Source organism: Dendrobates tinctorius, unplaced genomic scaffold, assembly GCF_039654945.1.
Source record: "Dendrobates tinctorius isolate UK_male_01 unplaced genomic scaffold, ASM3965494v1 ptg000011l, whole genome shotgun sequence".
Taxonomy (NCBI): Eukaryota; Metazoa; Chordata; class Amphibia; order Anura; family Dendrobatidae; genus Dendrobates; species Dendrobates tinctorius.
Window position 1 is genome coordinate 119,718,253 of NW_027361679.1, and position 14,043 is coordinate 119,732,295.

Below are 14,043 nucleotides of genomic sequence, written 5' to 3' on the forward strand. Positions count from 1 at the left end.
TGGGAATCCCTGGTCCTGTTGACATTTTGTACATTTTTTTTCCAAGCTTGCCCTTCCGAGTTTATCCTTCTTGAAAAGAACGTCAGAGATGGCACGCTTCCGTCAACGGCCATTCTAAGCTGAATATGCATGCCCTCGTCAGATCGCAGCCGCTAAGCAGCTTGAGGCCGGGCCAGTACCAGCATGGGAGACTGGCTGGGAATCCCTGGTCCTGTTGACATTTTGTACGTTTTATTTCCAAGCTTGCCCTTCCGAGTTTATCCTTCTTGAAAAGAACGTCAGAGATGGCACGCTTCCGTCAACGGCCATTCTAAGCTGAATATGCATGCCCTCGTCACATCGCAGCAGCTTGAGGCCGGGCCAGTACCGGCATGGGAGACTGGCTGGGAATCCCTGGTCCTGTTGACATTTTGTACGTTTTATTTCCAAGCTTGCCCTTCCGAGTTTATCCTTCTTGAAAAGAACGTCAGAGATGGCACGCTTCCGTCAACGGCCATTCTAAGCTGAATATGCATGCCCTCGTCAGATCGCAGCCGCTAAGCAGCTTGAGGCTGGGCCAGTACTGGCATGGGAGACAGGCTGGGAATCCCTGGTCGTGTTGACATTTTGTACGTTTTTTTTCCAAGCTTGCCCTTCCGAGTTTATCCTTCTTGAAAAGAACGTCAGAGATGGCACACTTCCGTCAATGGCCATTCTAAGCTGAATATGCATGCCCTTGTCAGATCGCAGCAGCTTGAGGCCGGGCCAGTACCGGCATGGGAGACTGGCTGGGAATCCCTGGTCCTGTTGACATTTTGTACGTTTTATTTCCAAGCTTGCCCTTCCGAGTTTATCCTTCTTGAAAAGAACGTCAGAGATTGCACACTTCCGTCAATGGCCATTCTAAGCTAAATATGCATGCCCTCGTCAGATCGCAGCTGCTAAGCAGCCTGAGGCCGGGCCAGTACCGGCATGGAAGACTGGCTGGGAATCCCTGGTCCTGTTGACATTTTGTACATTTTTTTTCCAAGCTTGCCCTTCCGAGTTTATCCTTCTTGAAAAAAACGTCAGAGATGGCACGCTTCCGTCAACGGCCATTCTAAGCTGAATATGCCTGCCCTCGTCAGATCGCAGCCGCTAAGCAGCTTGAGGCCCGGCCAGTACTGGCATGAGAGACTGGCTGGGAATCCCTGGTCCTGTTGACATTTTGTACGTTTTTTTCCAAGCTTGCCCTTCCGAGTTTATTCTTCTTGAAAAAAACGTCAGAGATGGCACGCTTCCGTCAACGGCCATTCTAAGCTGAATATGCATGCCCTCGTCAGATCGCAGCCGCTAAGCAGCTTGAGGCCGGGCCAGTACCGGCATGGGAGACTGGCTGGGAATCCCTGGTCCTGTTGACATTTTGTACGTTTTATTTCCAAGCTTGCCCTTCCGAGTTTATCCTTCTTGAAAAGAACGTCAGAGATGGCACGCTTCTGTCAACGGCCATTCTAAGCTGAATATGCATGCCCTCGTCAGATCGCAGCCGCTAAGCAGCTTGAGGCCGGGCCAGTACCGGCATGGGAGACTGGCTGGGAATCCCTGGTCCTGTTGACATTTTGAATGTTTTTTTTCCAAGCTTGCCCTTCCGAGTTTATCCTTCTTGAAAAGAACGTCAGAGATGGCACGCTTCCGTCAACGGCCATTCTAAGCTGAATATGCATGCCCTCGTCAGATCGCAGCAGCTTGAGGCCGGGCCAGTACCGGCATGGGAGACTGGCTGGGAATCCCTGGTCCTGTTGACATTTTGTACGTTTTTTTTCCAAGCTTGCCCTTCCGAGTTTATCCTTCTTGAAAAGAACGTCAGAGATGGCACGCTTCCGTCAATGGCCATTCTAAGCTGAATATGCATGCCCTTGTCAGATCGCAGCAGCTTGAGGACGGGCCAGTACCGGCATGGGAGACTGGCTGGGAATCCCTGGTCCTGTTGACATTTTGTACGTTTTATTTCCAAGCTTGCCCTTCCGAGTTTATCCTTCTTGAAAAGAACGTCAGAGATGGCACGCTTCTGTCAATGGCCATTCTAAGCTGAATATGCATGCCCTTGTCAGATTGCAGCTGCTAAGCAGCTTGAGGCTGGGCCAGTACCGGCATGGGAGACTGGCTGGGAATCCCTGGTCCTGTTAACATTTTGTATGTTTTATTTCCAAGCTTGCCCTTCCGAGTTTATCCTTCTTGAAAAAAACGTCAGAGATGGCACGCTTCTGTCAACGGCCATTCTAAGCTGAATATGCATGCCCTCGTCAGATTGCAGCCGCTAAGCAGCTTGAGGCCGGGCCAGTACCGGCATGGGAGACTGGCTGGGAATCCCTGGTCCTGTTGACATTTTGTACGTTTTATTTCCAAGCTTGCCCTTCCGAGTTTATCCTTCTTGAAAAGAACGTCAGAGATGGCACACTTCTGTCAATGGCCATTCTAAGCTTAATATGCATGCCCTTGTCAGATCGCAGCCGCTAAGCAGCTTGAGGCTGGGCCAGTACTGGCATGGGAGACTGGCTGGGAATCCCTGGTCGTGTTGACATTTTGTACGTTTTTTTTCCAAGCTTGCCCTTCCGAGTTTATCCTTCTTGAAAAGAACGTCAGAGATGGCACACTTCCGTCAATGGCCATTCTAAGCTGAATATGCATGCCCTTGTCAGATCGCAGCAGCTTGAGGCCGGGCCAGTACCGGCATGGGAGACTGGCTGGGAATCCCTGGTCCTGTTGACATTTTGTACGTTTTATTTCCAAGCTTGCCCTTCCGAGTTTATCCTTCTTGAAAAGAACGTCAGAGATTGCACACTTCCGTCAATGGCCATTCTAAGCTAAATATGCATGCCCTCGTCAGATCGCAGCTGCTAAGCAGCCTGAGGCCGGGCCAGTACCGGCATGGGAGACTGGCTGGGAATCCCTGGTCCTGTTAACATTTTGTACGTTTTATTTCCAAGCTTGCCCTTCCGAGTTTATCCTTCTTGAAAAAAACGTCAGAGATGGCACGCTTCTGTCAACGGCCATTCTAAGCTGAATATGCATGCCCTCGTCAGATCGCAGCTGCTAAGCAGCTTGAGGCCGGGCCAGTACCGGCATGGGAGACTGGCTGGGAATCCCTGGTCCTGTTGACATTTTGTACGTTTTATTTCCAAGCTTGCCCTTCCGAGTTTATCCTTCTTGAAAAGAACGTCAGAGATGGCACACTTCCGTCAATGGCCCTTCTAAGCTGAATATGCATGCCCTCATCAGATCGCAGCTGCTAAGCAGCCGGAGGCCGGGCCAGTACCGGCATGGGAGACTGGCTGGGAATCCCTGGTCCTGTTGACATTTTGTACGTTTTTTTTCCAAGCTTGCCCTTCCGAGTTTATCCTTCTTGAAAAAAACGTCAGAGATGGCACGCTTCTGTCAACGGCCATTCTAAGCTGAATATGCCTGCCCTCGTCAGATCGCAGCCACTAAGCAGCTTGAGGCCGGGCCAGTACCGGCATGGGAGACTGGCTGGGAATCCCTGGTCCTGTTGACATTTTGTACGTTTTTTTTCCAAGCTTGCCCTTCCGAGTTTATCCTTCTTGAAAAGAACGTCAGAGGTGGCACGCGTCTGTCAACGGCCATTCTAAGCTGAATATGCATTCCCTCGTCACATCGCAGCCGCTAAGCAGCTTGAGGCCGGGCCAGTACCGGCATAGGAGACTGGCTGGGAATCCCTGGTCCTGTTGACATTTTGTACATTTTTTTTCCAAGCTTGCCCTTCCGAGTTTATCCTTCTTGAAAAGAACGTCAGAGATGGCACGCTTCCGTCAACGGCCATTCTAAGCTGAATATGCATGCCCTCGTCAGATCGCAGCCGCTAAGCAGCTTGAGGCCGGGCCAGTACCAGCATGGGAGACTGGCTGGGAATCCCTGGTCCTGTTGACATTTTGTACGTTTTATTTCCAAGCTTGCCCTTCCGAGTTTATCCTTCTTGAAAAGAACGTCAGAGATGGCACGCTTCCGTCAACGGCCATTCTAAGCTTAATATGCATGCCCTCGTCAGATCGCAGCCGCTAAGCAGCTTGAGGCCGGGCCAGTACCGGCATGGGAGACTGGCTGGGAATCCCTGGTCCTGTTGACATTTTGTATGTTTTTTTTCCAAGCTTGCCCTTCCGAGTTTATCCTTCTTGAAAAGAACGTCAGAGATGGCACGCTTCCGTCAACGGCCATTCTAAGCTGAATATGCATGCCCTCATCACATCGCAGCAGCTTGAGGCCGGGCCAGTACCGGCATGGGAGACTGGCTGGGAATCCCTGGTCCTGTTGACATTTTGTACGTTTTATTTCCAAGCTTGCCCTTCCGAGTTTATCCTTCTTGAAAAGAACGTCAGAGATGGCACGCTTCCGTCAACGGCCATTCTAAGCTGAATATGCATGCCCTCGTCAGATCGCAGCCGCTAAGCAGCTTGAGGCTGGGCCAGTACTGGCATGGGAGACTGGCTGGGAATCCCTGGTCGTGTTGACATTTTGTACGTTTTTTTTCCAAGCTTGCCCTTCCGAGTTTATCCTTCTTGAAAAGAACGTCAGAGATGGCACACTTCCGTCAATGGCCATTCTAAGCTGAATATGCATGCCCTTGTCAGATCGCAGCAGCTTGAGGCCGGGCCAGTACCGGCATGGGAGACTGGCTGGGAATCCCTGGTCCTGTTAACATTTTGTACGTTTTATTTCCAAGCTTGCCCTTCCGAGTTTATCCTTCTTGAAAAAAACGTCAGAGATGGCACGCTTCCGTCAACGGCCATTCTAAGCTGAATATGCATGCCCTCGTCAGATCGCAGCTGCTAAGCAGCTTGAGCCTGGGCCAGTACCGGCATGGGAGACTGGCTGGGAATCCCTGGTCCTGTTGACATTTTGTACGTTTTATTTCCAAGCTTGCCCTTCCGAGTTTATCCTTCTTGAAAAGAACGTCAGAGATGGCACACTTCCGTCAATGGCCCTTCTAAGCTGAATATGCATGCCCTCATCAAATCGCAGCTGCTAAGCAGCCGGAGGCCGGGCCAGTACCGGCATGGGAGACTGGCTGGGAATCCCTGGTCCTGTTGACATTTTGTACGTTTTATTTCCAAGCTTGCCCTTCCGAGTTTATCCTTCTTGAAAAGAACGTCAGAGATGGCACGCTTCCGTCAACGGCCATTCTAAGCTGAATATGCATGCCCTCGTCAGATCGCAGCCGCTAAGCAGCTTGAGGCTGGGCCAGTACTGGCATGGGAGACTGGCTGGGAATCCCTGGTCGTGTTGACATTTTGTACGTTTTTTTTCCAAGCTTGCCCTTCCGAGTTTATCCTTCTTGAAAAGAACGTCAGAGATGGCACACTTCCGTCAATGGCCATTCTAAGCTGAATATGCATGCCCTTGTCAGATCGCAGCAGCTTGAGGCCGGGCCAGTACCGGCATGGGAGACTGGCTGGGAATCCCTGGTCCTGTTAACATTTTGTATGTTTTATTTCCAAGCTTGCCCTTCCGAGTTTATCCTTCTTGAAAAAAACGTCAGAGATGGCACGCTTCTGTCAACGGCCATTCTAAGCTGAATATGCATGCCCTCGTCAGATCGCAGCTGCTAAGCAGCTTGAGGCCGGGCCAGTACCGGCATGGGAGACTGGCTGGGAATCCCTGGTCCTGTTGACAATTTGTACGTTTTATTTCCAAGCTTGCCCTTCCGAGTTTATCCTTCTTGAAAAGAACGTCAGAGATGGCACGCTTCCGTCAACGGCCATTCTAAGCTGAATATGCATGCCCTCGTCAGATCGCAGCCGCTAAGCAGCTTGAGGCTGGGCCAGTACTGGCATGGGAGACTGGCTGGGAATCCCTGGTCGTGTTGATATTTTGTACGTTTTTTTTCCAAGCTTGCCCTTCCGAGTTTATCCTTCTTGAAAAGAACGTCAGAGATGGCACGCTTCCGTCAATGGCCATTCTAAGCTGAATATGCATGCCCTTGTCAGATCGCAGCAGCTTGAGGCCGGGCCAGTACCGGCATGGGAGACTGGCTGGGAATCCCTGGTCCTGTTGACATTTTGTACGTTTTATTTCCAAGCTTGCCCTTCCGAGTTTATCCTTCTTGAAAAGAACGTCAGAGATTGCACACTTCCGTCAATGGCCATTCTAAGCTAAATATGCATGCCCTCGTCAGATCGCAGCTGCTAAGCAGCCTGAGGCCGGGCCAGTACCGGCATGGGAGACTGGCTGGGAATCCCTGGTCCTGTTAACATTTTGTACGTTTTATTTCCAAGCTTGCCCTTCCGAGTTTATCCTTCTTGAAAAAAACGTCAGAGATGGCACGCTTCTGTCAACGGCCATTCTAAGCTGAATATGCATGCCCTCGTCAGATCGCAGCTGCTAAGCAGCTTGAGGCCGGGCCAGTACCGGCATGGGAGACTGGCTGGGAATCCCTGGTCCTGTTGACATTTTGTACGTTTTATTTCCAAGCTTGCCCTTCTGAGTTTATCCTTCTTGAAAAGAACGTCAGAGATGGCACACTTCCGTCAATGGCCCTTCTAAGCTGAATATGCATGCCCTCATCAGATCGCAGCTGCTAAGCAGCCGGAGGCCGGGCCAGTACCGGCATGGGAGACTGGCTGGGAATCCCTGGTCCTGTTGACATTTTGTACGTTTTTTTTCCAAGCTTGCCCTTCCGAGTTTATCCTTCTTGAAAAAAACGTCAGAGATGGCACGCTTCTGTCAACGGCCATTCTAAGCTGAATATGCCTGCCCTCGTCAGATCGCAGCCACTAAGCAGCTTGAGGCCGGGCCAGTACCGGCATGGGAGACTGGCTGGGAATCCCTGGTCCTGTTGACATTTTGTACGTTTTTTTTCCAAGCTTGCCCTTCCGAGTTTATCCTTCTTGAAAAGAACGTCAGAGGTGGCACGCGTCTGTCAACGGCCATTCTAAGCTGAATATGCATTCCCTCGTCACATCGCAGCCGCTAAGCAGCTTGAGGCCGGGCCAGTACCGGCATAGGAGACTGGCTGGGAATCCCTGGTCCTGTTGACATTTTGTACATTTTTTTTCCAAGCTTGCCCTTCCGAGTTTATCCTTCTTGAAAAGAACGTCAGAGATGGCACGCTTCCGTCAACGGCCATTCTAAGCTGAATATGCATGCCCTCGTCAGATCGCAGCCGCTAAGCAGCTTGAGGCCGGGCCAGTACCAGCATGGGAGACTGGCTGGGAATCCCTGGTCCTGTTGACATTTTGTACGTTTTATTTCCAAGCTTGCCCTTCCGAGTTTATCCTTCTTGAAAAGAACGTCAGAGATGGCACGCTTCCGTCAACGGCCATTCTAAGCTGAATATGCATGCCCTCGTCAGATCGCAGCCGCTAAGCAGCTTGAGGCCGGGCCAGTACCGGCATGGGAGACTGGCTGGGAATCCCTGGTCCTGTTGACATTTTGTATGTTTTTTTTCCAAGCTTGCCCTTCCGAGTTTATCCTTCTTGAAAAGAACGTCAGAGATGGCACGCTTCCGTCAACGGCCATTCTAAGCTGAATATGCATGCCCTCGTCACATCGCAGCAGCTTGAGGCTGGGCCAGTACCGGCATGGGAGACTGGCTGGGAATCCCTGGTCCTGTTGACATTTTGTACGTTTTATTTCCAAGCTTGCCCTTCCGAGTTTATCCTTCTTGAAAAGAACGTCAGAGATGGCACGCTTCCGTCAACGGCCATTCTAAGCTGAATATGCATGCCCTCGTCAGATCGCAGCCGCTAAGCAGCTTGAGGCTGGGCCAGTACTGGCATGGGAGACTGGCTGGGAATCCCTGGTCGTGTTGACATTTTGTACGTTTTTTTTCCAAGCTTGCCCTTCCGAGTTTATCCTTCTTGAAAAGAACGTCAGAGATGGCACACTTCCGTCAATGGCCATTCTAAGCTGAATATGCATGCCCTTGTCAGATTGCAGCAGCTTGAGGCCGGGCCAGTACCGGCATGGGAGACTGGCTGGGAATCCCTGGTCCTGTTGACATTTTGTACGTTTTATTTCCAAGCTTGCCCTTCCGAGTTTATCCTTCTTGAAAAGAACGTCAGAGATTGCACACTTCCGTCAATGGCCATTCTAAGCTAAATATGCATGCCCTCGTCATATCGCAGCTGCTAAGCAGCCTGAGGCCGGGCCAGTACCGGCATGGAAGACTGGCTGGGAATCCCTGGTCCTGTTGACATTTTGTACATTTTTTTTCCAAGCTTGCCCTTCCGAGTTTATCCTTCTTGAAAAAAACGTCAGAGATGGCACACTTCCGTCAACGGCCATTCTAAGCTGAATATGCCTGCCCTCGTCAGATCACAGCCGCTAAGCAGCTTGAGGCCCGGCCAGTACTGGCATGAGAGACTGGCTGGGAATCCCTGGTCCTGTTGACATTTTGTACGTTTTTTTCCAAGCTTGCCCTTCCGAGTTTATTCTTCTTGAAAAAAACGTCAGAGATGGCACGCTTCCGTCAACGGCCATTCTAAGCTGAATATGCATGCCCTCGTCAGATCGCAGCCGCTAAGCAGCTTGAGGCCGGGCCAGTACCGGCATGGGAGACTGGCTGGGAATCCCTGCTCCTGTTGACATTTTGTACGTTTTATTTCCAAGCTTGCCCTTCCGAGTTTATCCTTCTTGAAAAGAACGTCAGAGATGGCACGCTTCTGTCAACGGCCATTCTAAGCTGAATATGCATGCCCTCGTCAGATCGCAGCCGCTAAGCAGCTTGAGGCCGGGCCAGTACCGGCATGGGAGACTGGCTGGGAATCCCTGGTCCTGTTGACATTTTGAATGTTTTTTTTCCAAGCTTGCCCTTCCGAGTTTATCCTTCTTGAAAAGAACGTCAGAGATGGCACGCTTCCGTCAACGGCCATTCTAAGCTGAATATGCATGCCCTCGTCAGATCGCAGCAGCTTGAGGCCGGGCCAGTACCGGCATGGGAGACTGGCTGGGAATCCCTGGTCCTGTTGACATTTTGTACGTTTTTTTTCCAAGCTTGCCCTTCCGAGTTTATCCTTCTTGAAAAGAACGTCAGAGATGGCACGCTTCCGTCAATGGCCATTCTAAGCTGAATATGCATGCCCTTGTCAGATCGCAGCAGCTTGAGGCCGGGCCAGTACCGGCATGGGAGACTGGCTGGGAATCCCTGGTCCTGTTGACATTTTGTACGTTTTATTTCCAAGCTTGCCCTTCCGAGTTTATCCTTCTTGAAAAGAACGTCAGAGATGGCACGCTTCTGTCAATGGCCATTCTAAGCTGAATATGCATGCCCTTGTCAGATTGCAGCTGCTAAGCAGCTTGAGGCTGGGCCAGTACCGGCATGGGAGACTGGCTGGGAATCCCTGGTCCTGTTAACATTTTGTATGTTTTATTTCCAAGCTTGCCCTTCCGAGTTTATCCTTCTTGAAAAAAACGTCAGAGATGGCACGCTTCTGTCAACGGCCATTCTAAGCTGAATATGCATGCCCTCGTCAGATTGCAGCCGCTAAGCAGCTTGAGGCCGGGCCAGTACCGACATGGGAGACTGGCTGGGAATCCCTGGTCCTGTTGACATTTTGTACGTTTTATTTCCAAGTTTGCCCTTCCGAGTTTATCCTTCTTGAAAAGAACGTCAGAGATGGCACACTTCTGTCAATGGCCATTCTAAGCTGAATATGCATGCCCTTGTCAGATCGCAGCCGCTAAGCAGCTTGAGGCTGGGCCAGTACTGGCATGGGAGACTGGCTGGGAATCCCTGGTCGTGTTGACATTTTGTACGTTTTTTTTCCAAGCTTGCCCTTCCGAGTTTATCCTTCTTGAAAAGAACGTCAGAGATGGCACACTTCCGTCAATGGCCATTCTAAGCTGAATATGCATGCCCTTGTCAGATCGCAGCAGCTTGAGGCCGGGCCAGTACCGGGATGGGAGACTGGCTGGGAATCCCTGGTCCTGTTGACATTTTGTACGTTTTATTTCCAAGCTTGCCCTTCCGAGTTTATCCTTCTTGAAAAGAACGTCAGAGATTGCACACTTCCGTCAATGGCCATTCTAAGCTAAATATGCATGCCCTCGTCAGATCGCAGCTGCTAAGCAGCCTGAGGCCGGGCCAGTACCGGCATGGGAGACTGGCTGGGAATCCCTGGTCCTGTTAACATTTTGTACGTTTTATTTCCAAGCTTGCCCTTCCGAGTTTATCCTTCTTGAAAAAAACGTCAGAGATGGCACGCTTCTGTCAACGGCCATTCTAAGCTGAATATGCATGCCCTCGTCAGATCGCAGCTGCTAAGCAGCTTGAGGCCGGGCCAGTACCGGCATGGGAGACTGGCTGGGAATCCCTGGTCCTGTTGACATTTTGTACGTTTTATTTCCAAGCTTGCCCTTCCGAGTTTATCCTTCTTGAAAAGAACATCAGAGATGGCACACTTCCGTCAATGGCCCTTCTAAGCTGAATATGCATGCCCTCATCAGATCGCAGCTGCTAAGCAGCCGGAGGCCGGGCCAGTACCGGCATGGGAGACTGGCTGGGAATCCCTGGTCCTGTTGACATTTTGTACGTTTTTTTTCCAAGCTTGCCCTTCCGAGTTTATCCTTCTTGAAAAAAACGTCAGAGATGGCACGCTTCTGTCAACGGCCATTCTAAGCTGAATATGCCTGCCCTCGTCAGATCGCAGCCACTAAGCAGCTTGAGGCCGGGCCAGTACCGGCATGGGAGACTGGCTGGGAATCCCTGGTCCTGTTGACATTTTGTACGTTTTTTTTCCAAGCTTGCCCTTCCGAGTTTATCCTTCTTGAAAAGAACGTCAGAGGTGGCATGCGTCTGTCAACGGCCATTCTAAGCTGAATATGCATTCCCTCGTCACATCGCAGCCGCTAAGCAGCTTGAGGCCGGGCCAGTACCGGCATAGGAGACTGGCTGGGAATCCCTGGTCCTGTTGACTTTTTGTACATTTTTTTTCCAAGCTTGCCCTTCCGAGTTTATCCTTCTTGAAAAGAACGTCAGAGATGGCACGCTTCCGTCAACGGCCATTCTAAGCTGAATATGCATGCCCTCGTCAGATCGCAGCCGCTAAGCAGCTTGAGGCCGGGCCAGTACCAGCATGGGAGACTGGCTGGGAATCCCTGGTCCTGTTGACATTTTGTACGTTTTATTTCCAAGCTTGCCCTTCCGAGTTTATCCTTCTTGAAAAGAACGTCAGAGATGGCACGCTTCCGTCAACGGCCATTCTAAGCTTAATATGCATGCCCTCGTCAGATCGCAGCCGCTAAGCAGCTTGAGGCCGGGCCAGTACCGGCATGGGAGACTGGCTGGGAATCCCTGGTCCTGTTGACATTTTGTATGTTTTTTTTCCAAGCTTGCCCTTCCGAGTTTATCCTTCTTGAAAAGAACGTCAGAGATGGCACGCTTCCGTCAACGGCCATTCTAAGCTGAATATGCATGCCCTCGTCACATCGCAGCAGCTTGAGGCCGGGCCAGTACCGGCATGGGAGACTGGCTGGGAATCCCTGGTCCTGTTGACATTTTGTACGTTTTATTTCCAAGCTTGCCCTTCCGAGTTTATCCTTCTTGAAAAGAACGTCAGAGATGGCACGCTTCCGTCAACGGCCATTCTAAGCTGAATATGCATGCCCTCGTCAGATCGCAGCCGCTAAGCAGCTTGAGGCTTGGCCAGTACTGGCATGGGAGACTGGCTGGGAATCCCTGGTCGTGTTGACATTTTGTACGTTTTTTTTCCAAGCTTGCCCTTCCGAGTTTATCCTTCTTGAAAAGAACGTCAGAGATGGCACACTTCCGTCAATGGCCATTCTAAGCTGAATATGCATGCCCTTGTCAGATCGCAGCAGCTTGAGGCCGGGCCAGTACCGGCATGGGAGACTGGCTGGGAATCCCTGGTCCTGTTGACATTTTGTACGTTTTATTTCCAAGCTTGCCCTTCCGAGTTTATCCTTCTTGAAAAGAACGTCAGAGATTGCACACTTGCGTCAATGGCCATTCTAAGCTAAATATGCATGCCCTCGTCAGATCGCAGCTGCTAAGCAGCCTGAGGCCGGGCCAGTACCGGCATGGAAGACTGGCTGGGAATCCCTGGTCGTGTAGACATTTTGTACGTTTTTTTTCCAAGCTTGCCCTTCCGAGTTTATCCTTCTTGAAAAAAACGTCAGAGATGGCACGCTTCCGTCAACGGCCATTCTAAGCTGAATATGCCTGCCCTCGTCAGATCGCAGCCGCTAAGCAGCTTGAGGCCCGGCCAGTACTGGCATGGGAGACTGGCTGGGAATCCCTGGTCCTGTTGACATTTTGTACGTTTTTTTCCAAGCTTGCCCTTCCGAGTTTATTCTTCTTGAAAAAAACGTCAGAGATGGCATGCTTCCGTCAACGGCCACTCTAAGCTGAATATGCATGCCCTCGTCAGATCGCAGCCGCTAAGCAGCTTGAGGCCGGGCCAGTACCGGCATGGGAGACTGGCTGGGAATCCCTGGTCCTGTTGACATTTTGTACGTTTTATTTCCAAGCTTGCCCTTCCGAGTTTATCCTTCTTGAAAAGAACGTCAGAGATGGCACGCTTCTGTCAACGGCCATTCTAAGCTGAATATGCATGCCCTCGTCAGATCGCAGCCGCTAAGCAGCTTGAGGCCGGGCCAGTACCGGCATGGGAGACTGGCTGGGAATCCCTGGTCCTGTTGACATTTTGAATGTTTTTTTTCCAAGCTTGCCCTTCCGAGTTTATCCTTCTTGAAAAGAACGTCAGAGATGGCACGCTTCCGTCAACGGCCATTCTAAGCTGAATATGCATGCCCTCGTCAGATCGCAGCAGCTTGAGGCCGGGCCAGTACCGGCATGGGAGACTGGCTGGGAATCCCTGGTCCTGTTGACATTTTGTACGTTTTTTTTCCAAGCTTGCCCTTCCGAGTTTATCCTTCTTGAAAAGAACGTCAGAGATGGCACGCTTCCGTCAATTGCCATTCTAAGCTGAATATGCATGCCCTTGTCAGATCGCAGCAGCTTGAGGCCGGGCCAGTACCGGCATGGGAGACTGGCTGGGAATCCCTGGTCCTGTTGACATTTTGTACGTTTTATTTCCAAGCTTGCCCTTCCGAGTTTATCCTTCTTGAAAAGAACGTCAGAGATGGCACACTTCTGTCAATGGCCATTCTAAGCTGAATATGCATGCCCTTGTCAGATTGCAGCTGCTAAGCAGCTTGAGGCTGGGCCAGTACCGGCATGGGAGACTGGCTGGGAATCCCTGGTCCTGTTAACATTTTGTATGTTTTATTTCCAAGCTTGCCCTTCCGAGTTTATCCTTCTTGAAAAAAACGTCAGAGATGGCACGCTTCTGTCAACGGCCATTCTAAGCAGAATATGCATGCCCTCGTCAGATTGCAGCCGCTAAGCAGCTTGAGGCCGGGCCAGTACCGGCATGGGAGACTGGCTGGGAATCCCTGGTCCTGTTGACATTTTGTACGTTTTATTTCCAAGCTTGCCCTTCCGAGTTTATCCTTCTTGAAAAGAACGTCAGAGATGGCACACTTCTGTCAATGGCCATTCTAAGCTGAATATGCATGCCCTTGTCAGATCGCAGCCGCTAAGCAGCTTGAGGCTGGGCCAGTACTGGCATGGGAGACTGGCTGGGAATCCCTGGTCGTGTTGACATTTTGTACGTTTTTTTTCCAAGCTTGCCCTTCCGAGTTTATCCTTCTTGAAAAGAACGTCAGAGATGGCACACTTCCGTCAATGGCCATTCTAAGCTGAATATGCATGCCCTTGTCAGATCGCAGCAGCTTGAGGCCGGGCCAGTACCGGCATGGGAGACTGGCTGGGAATCCCTGGTCCTGTTGACATTTTGTACGTTTTATTTCCAAGCTTGCCCTTCCGAGTTTATCCTTCTTGAAAAGAATGTCAGAGATTGCACACTTCCGTCAATGGCCCTTCTAAGCTGAATATGCATGCCCTCATCAGATCGCAGCTGCTAAGCAGCCGGAGGCCGGGCCAGTACCGGCATGGGAGACTGGCTGGGAATCCCTGGTCCTGTTGACATTTTGTACGTTTTTTTTCCAAGCTTGCCCTTCCGAGTTTATCCTTCTTGAAAAAAACGTCAG

General features: G+C 50.9%; 18 pseudogenes; all 18 read left to right on the forward strand.

Annotated features, from left to right (window-relative positions):
* Window positions 1-101: 101 nt before the first annotated feature.
* Window positions 102-220, forward strand: LOC141051632 (5S ribosomal RNA; annotated as a pseudogene).
* Window positions 221-1,065: 845 nt separating this feature from the next.
* On the forward strand, window positions 1,066-1,184 carry LOC141056749 (5S ribosomal RNA; annotated as a pseudogene).
* Window positions 1,185-1,260: 76 nt separating this feature from the next.
* Window positions 1,261-1,379, forward strand: LOC141054068 (5S ribosomal RNA; annotated as a pseudogene).
* A 77-nt stretch (window positions 1,380-1,456) lies between these two features.
* LOC141054077 (5S ribosomal RNA) lies at window positions 1,457-1,575 on the forward strand (annotated as a pseudogene).
* Window positions 1,576-3,000: 1,425 nt separating this feature from the next.
* Window positions 3,001-3,119, forward strand: LOC141056204 (5S ribosomal RNA; annotated as a pseudogene).
* A 273-nt stretch (window positions 3,120-3,392) lies between these two features.
* Window positions 3,393-3,511, forward strand: LOC141057718 (5S ribosomal RNA; annotated as a pseudogene).
* A 273-nt stretch (window positions 3,512-3,784) lies between these two features.
* Window positions 3,785-3,903, forward strand: LOC141051640 (5S ribosomal RNA; annotated as a pseudogene).
* A 1,621-nt stretch (window positions 3,904-5,524) lies between these two features.
* LOC141056209 (5S ribosomal RNA) lies at window positions 5,525-5,643 on the forward strand (annotated as a pseudogene).
* Window positions 5,644-6,300: 657 nt separating this feature from the next.
* LOC141056212 (5S ribosomal RNA) lies at window positions 6,301-6,419 on the forward strand (annotated as a pseudogene).
* Window positions 6,420-6,692: 273 nt separating this feature from the next.
* Window positions 6,693-6,811, forward strand: LOC141057729 (5S ribosomal RNA; annotated as a pseudogene).
* Window positions 6,812-7,084: 273 nt separating this feature from the next.
* LOC141051645 (5S ribosomal RNA) lies at window positions 7,085-7,203 on the forward strand (annotated as a pseudogene).
* Window positions 7,204-7,280: 77 nt separating this feature from the next.
* Window positions 7,281-7,399, forward strand: LOC141054090 (5S ribosomal RNA; annotated as a pseudogene).
* A 1,236-nt stretch (window positions 7,400-8,635) lies between these two features.
* Window positions 8,636-8,754, forward strand: LOC141054095 (5S ribosomal RNA; annotated as a pseudogene).
* Window positions 8,755-10,179: 1,425 nt separating this feature from the next.
* On the forward strand, window positions 10,180-10,298 carry LOC141056223 (5S ribosomal RNA; annotated as a pseudogene).
* A 273-nt stretch (window positions 10,299-10,571) lies between these two features.
* On the forward strand, window positions 10,572-10,690 carry LOC141057740 (5S ribosomal RNA; annotated as a pseudogene).
* A 273-nt stretch (window positions 10,691-10,963) lies between these two features.
* Window positions 10,964-11,082, forward strand: LOC141051653 (5S ribosomal RNA; annotated as a pseudogene).
* A 1,041-nt stretch (window positions 11,083-12,123) lies between these two features.
* LOC141058337 (5S ribosomal RNA) lies at window positions 12,124-12,242 on the forward strand (annotated as a pseudogene).
* A 272-nt stretch (window positions 12,243-12,514) lies between these two features.
* Window positions 12,515-12,633, forward strand: LOC141054098 (5S ribosomal RNA; annotated as a pseudogene).
* The last annotated feature ends 1,410 nt before the right edge of the window (window positions 12,634-14,043 follow it).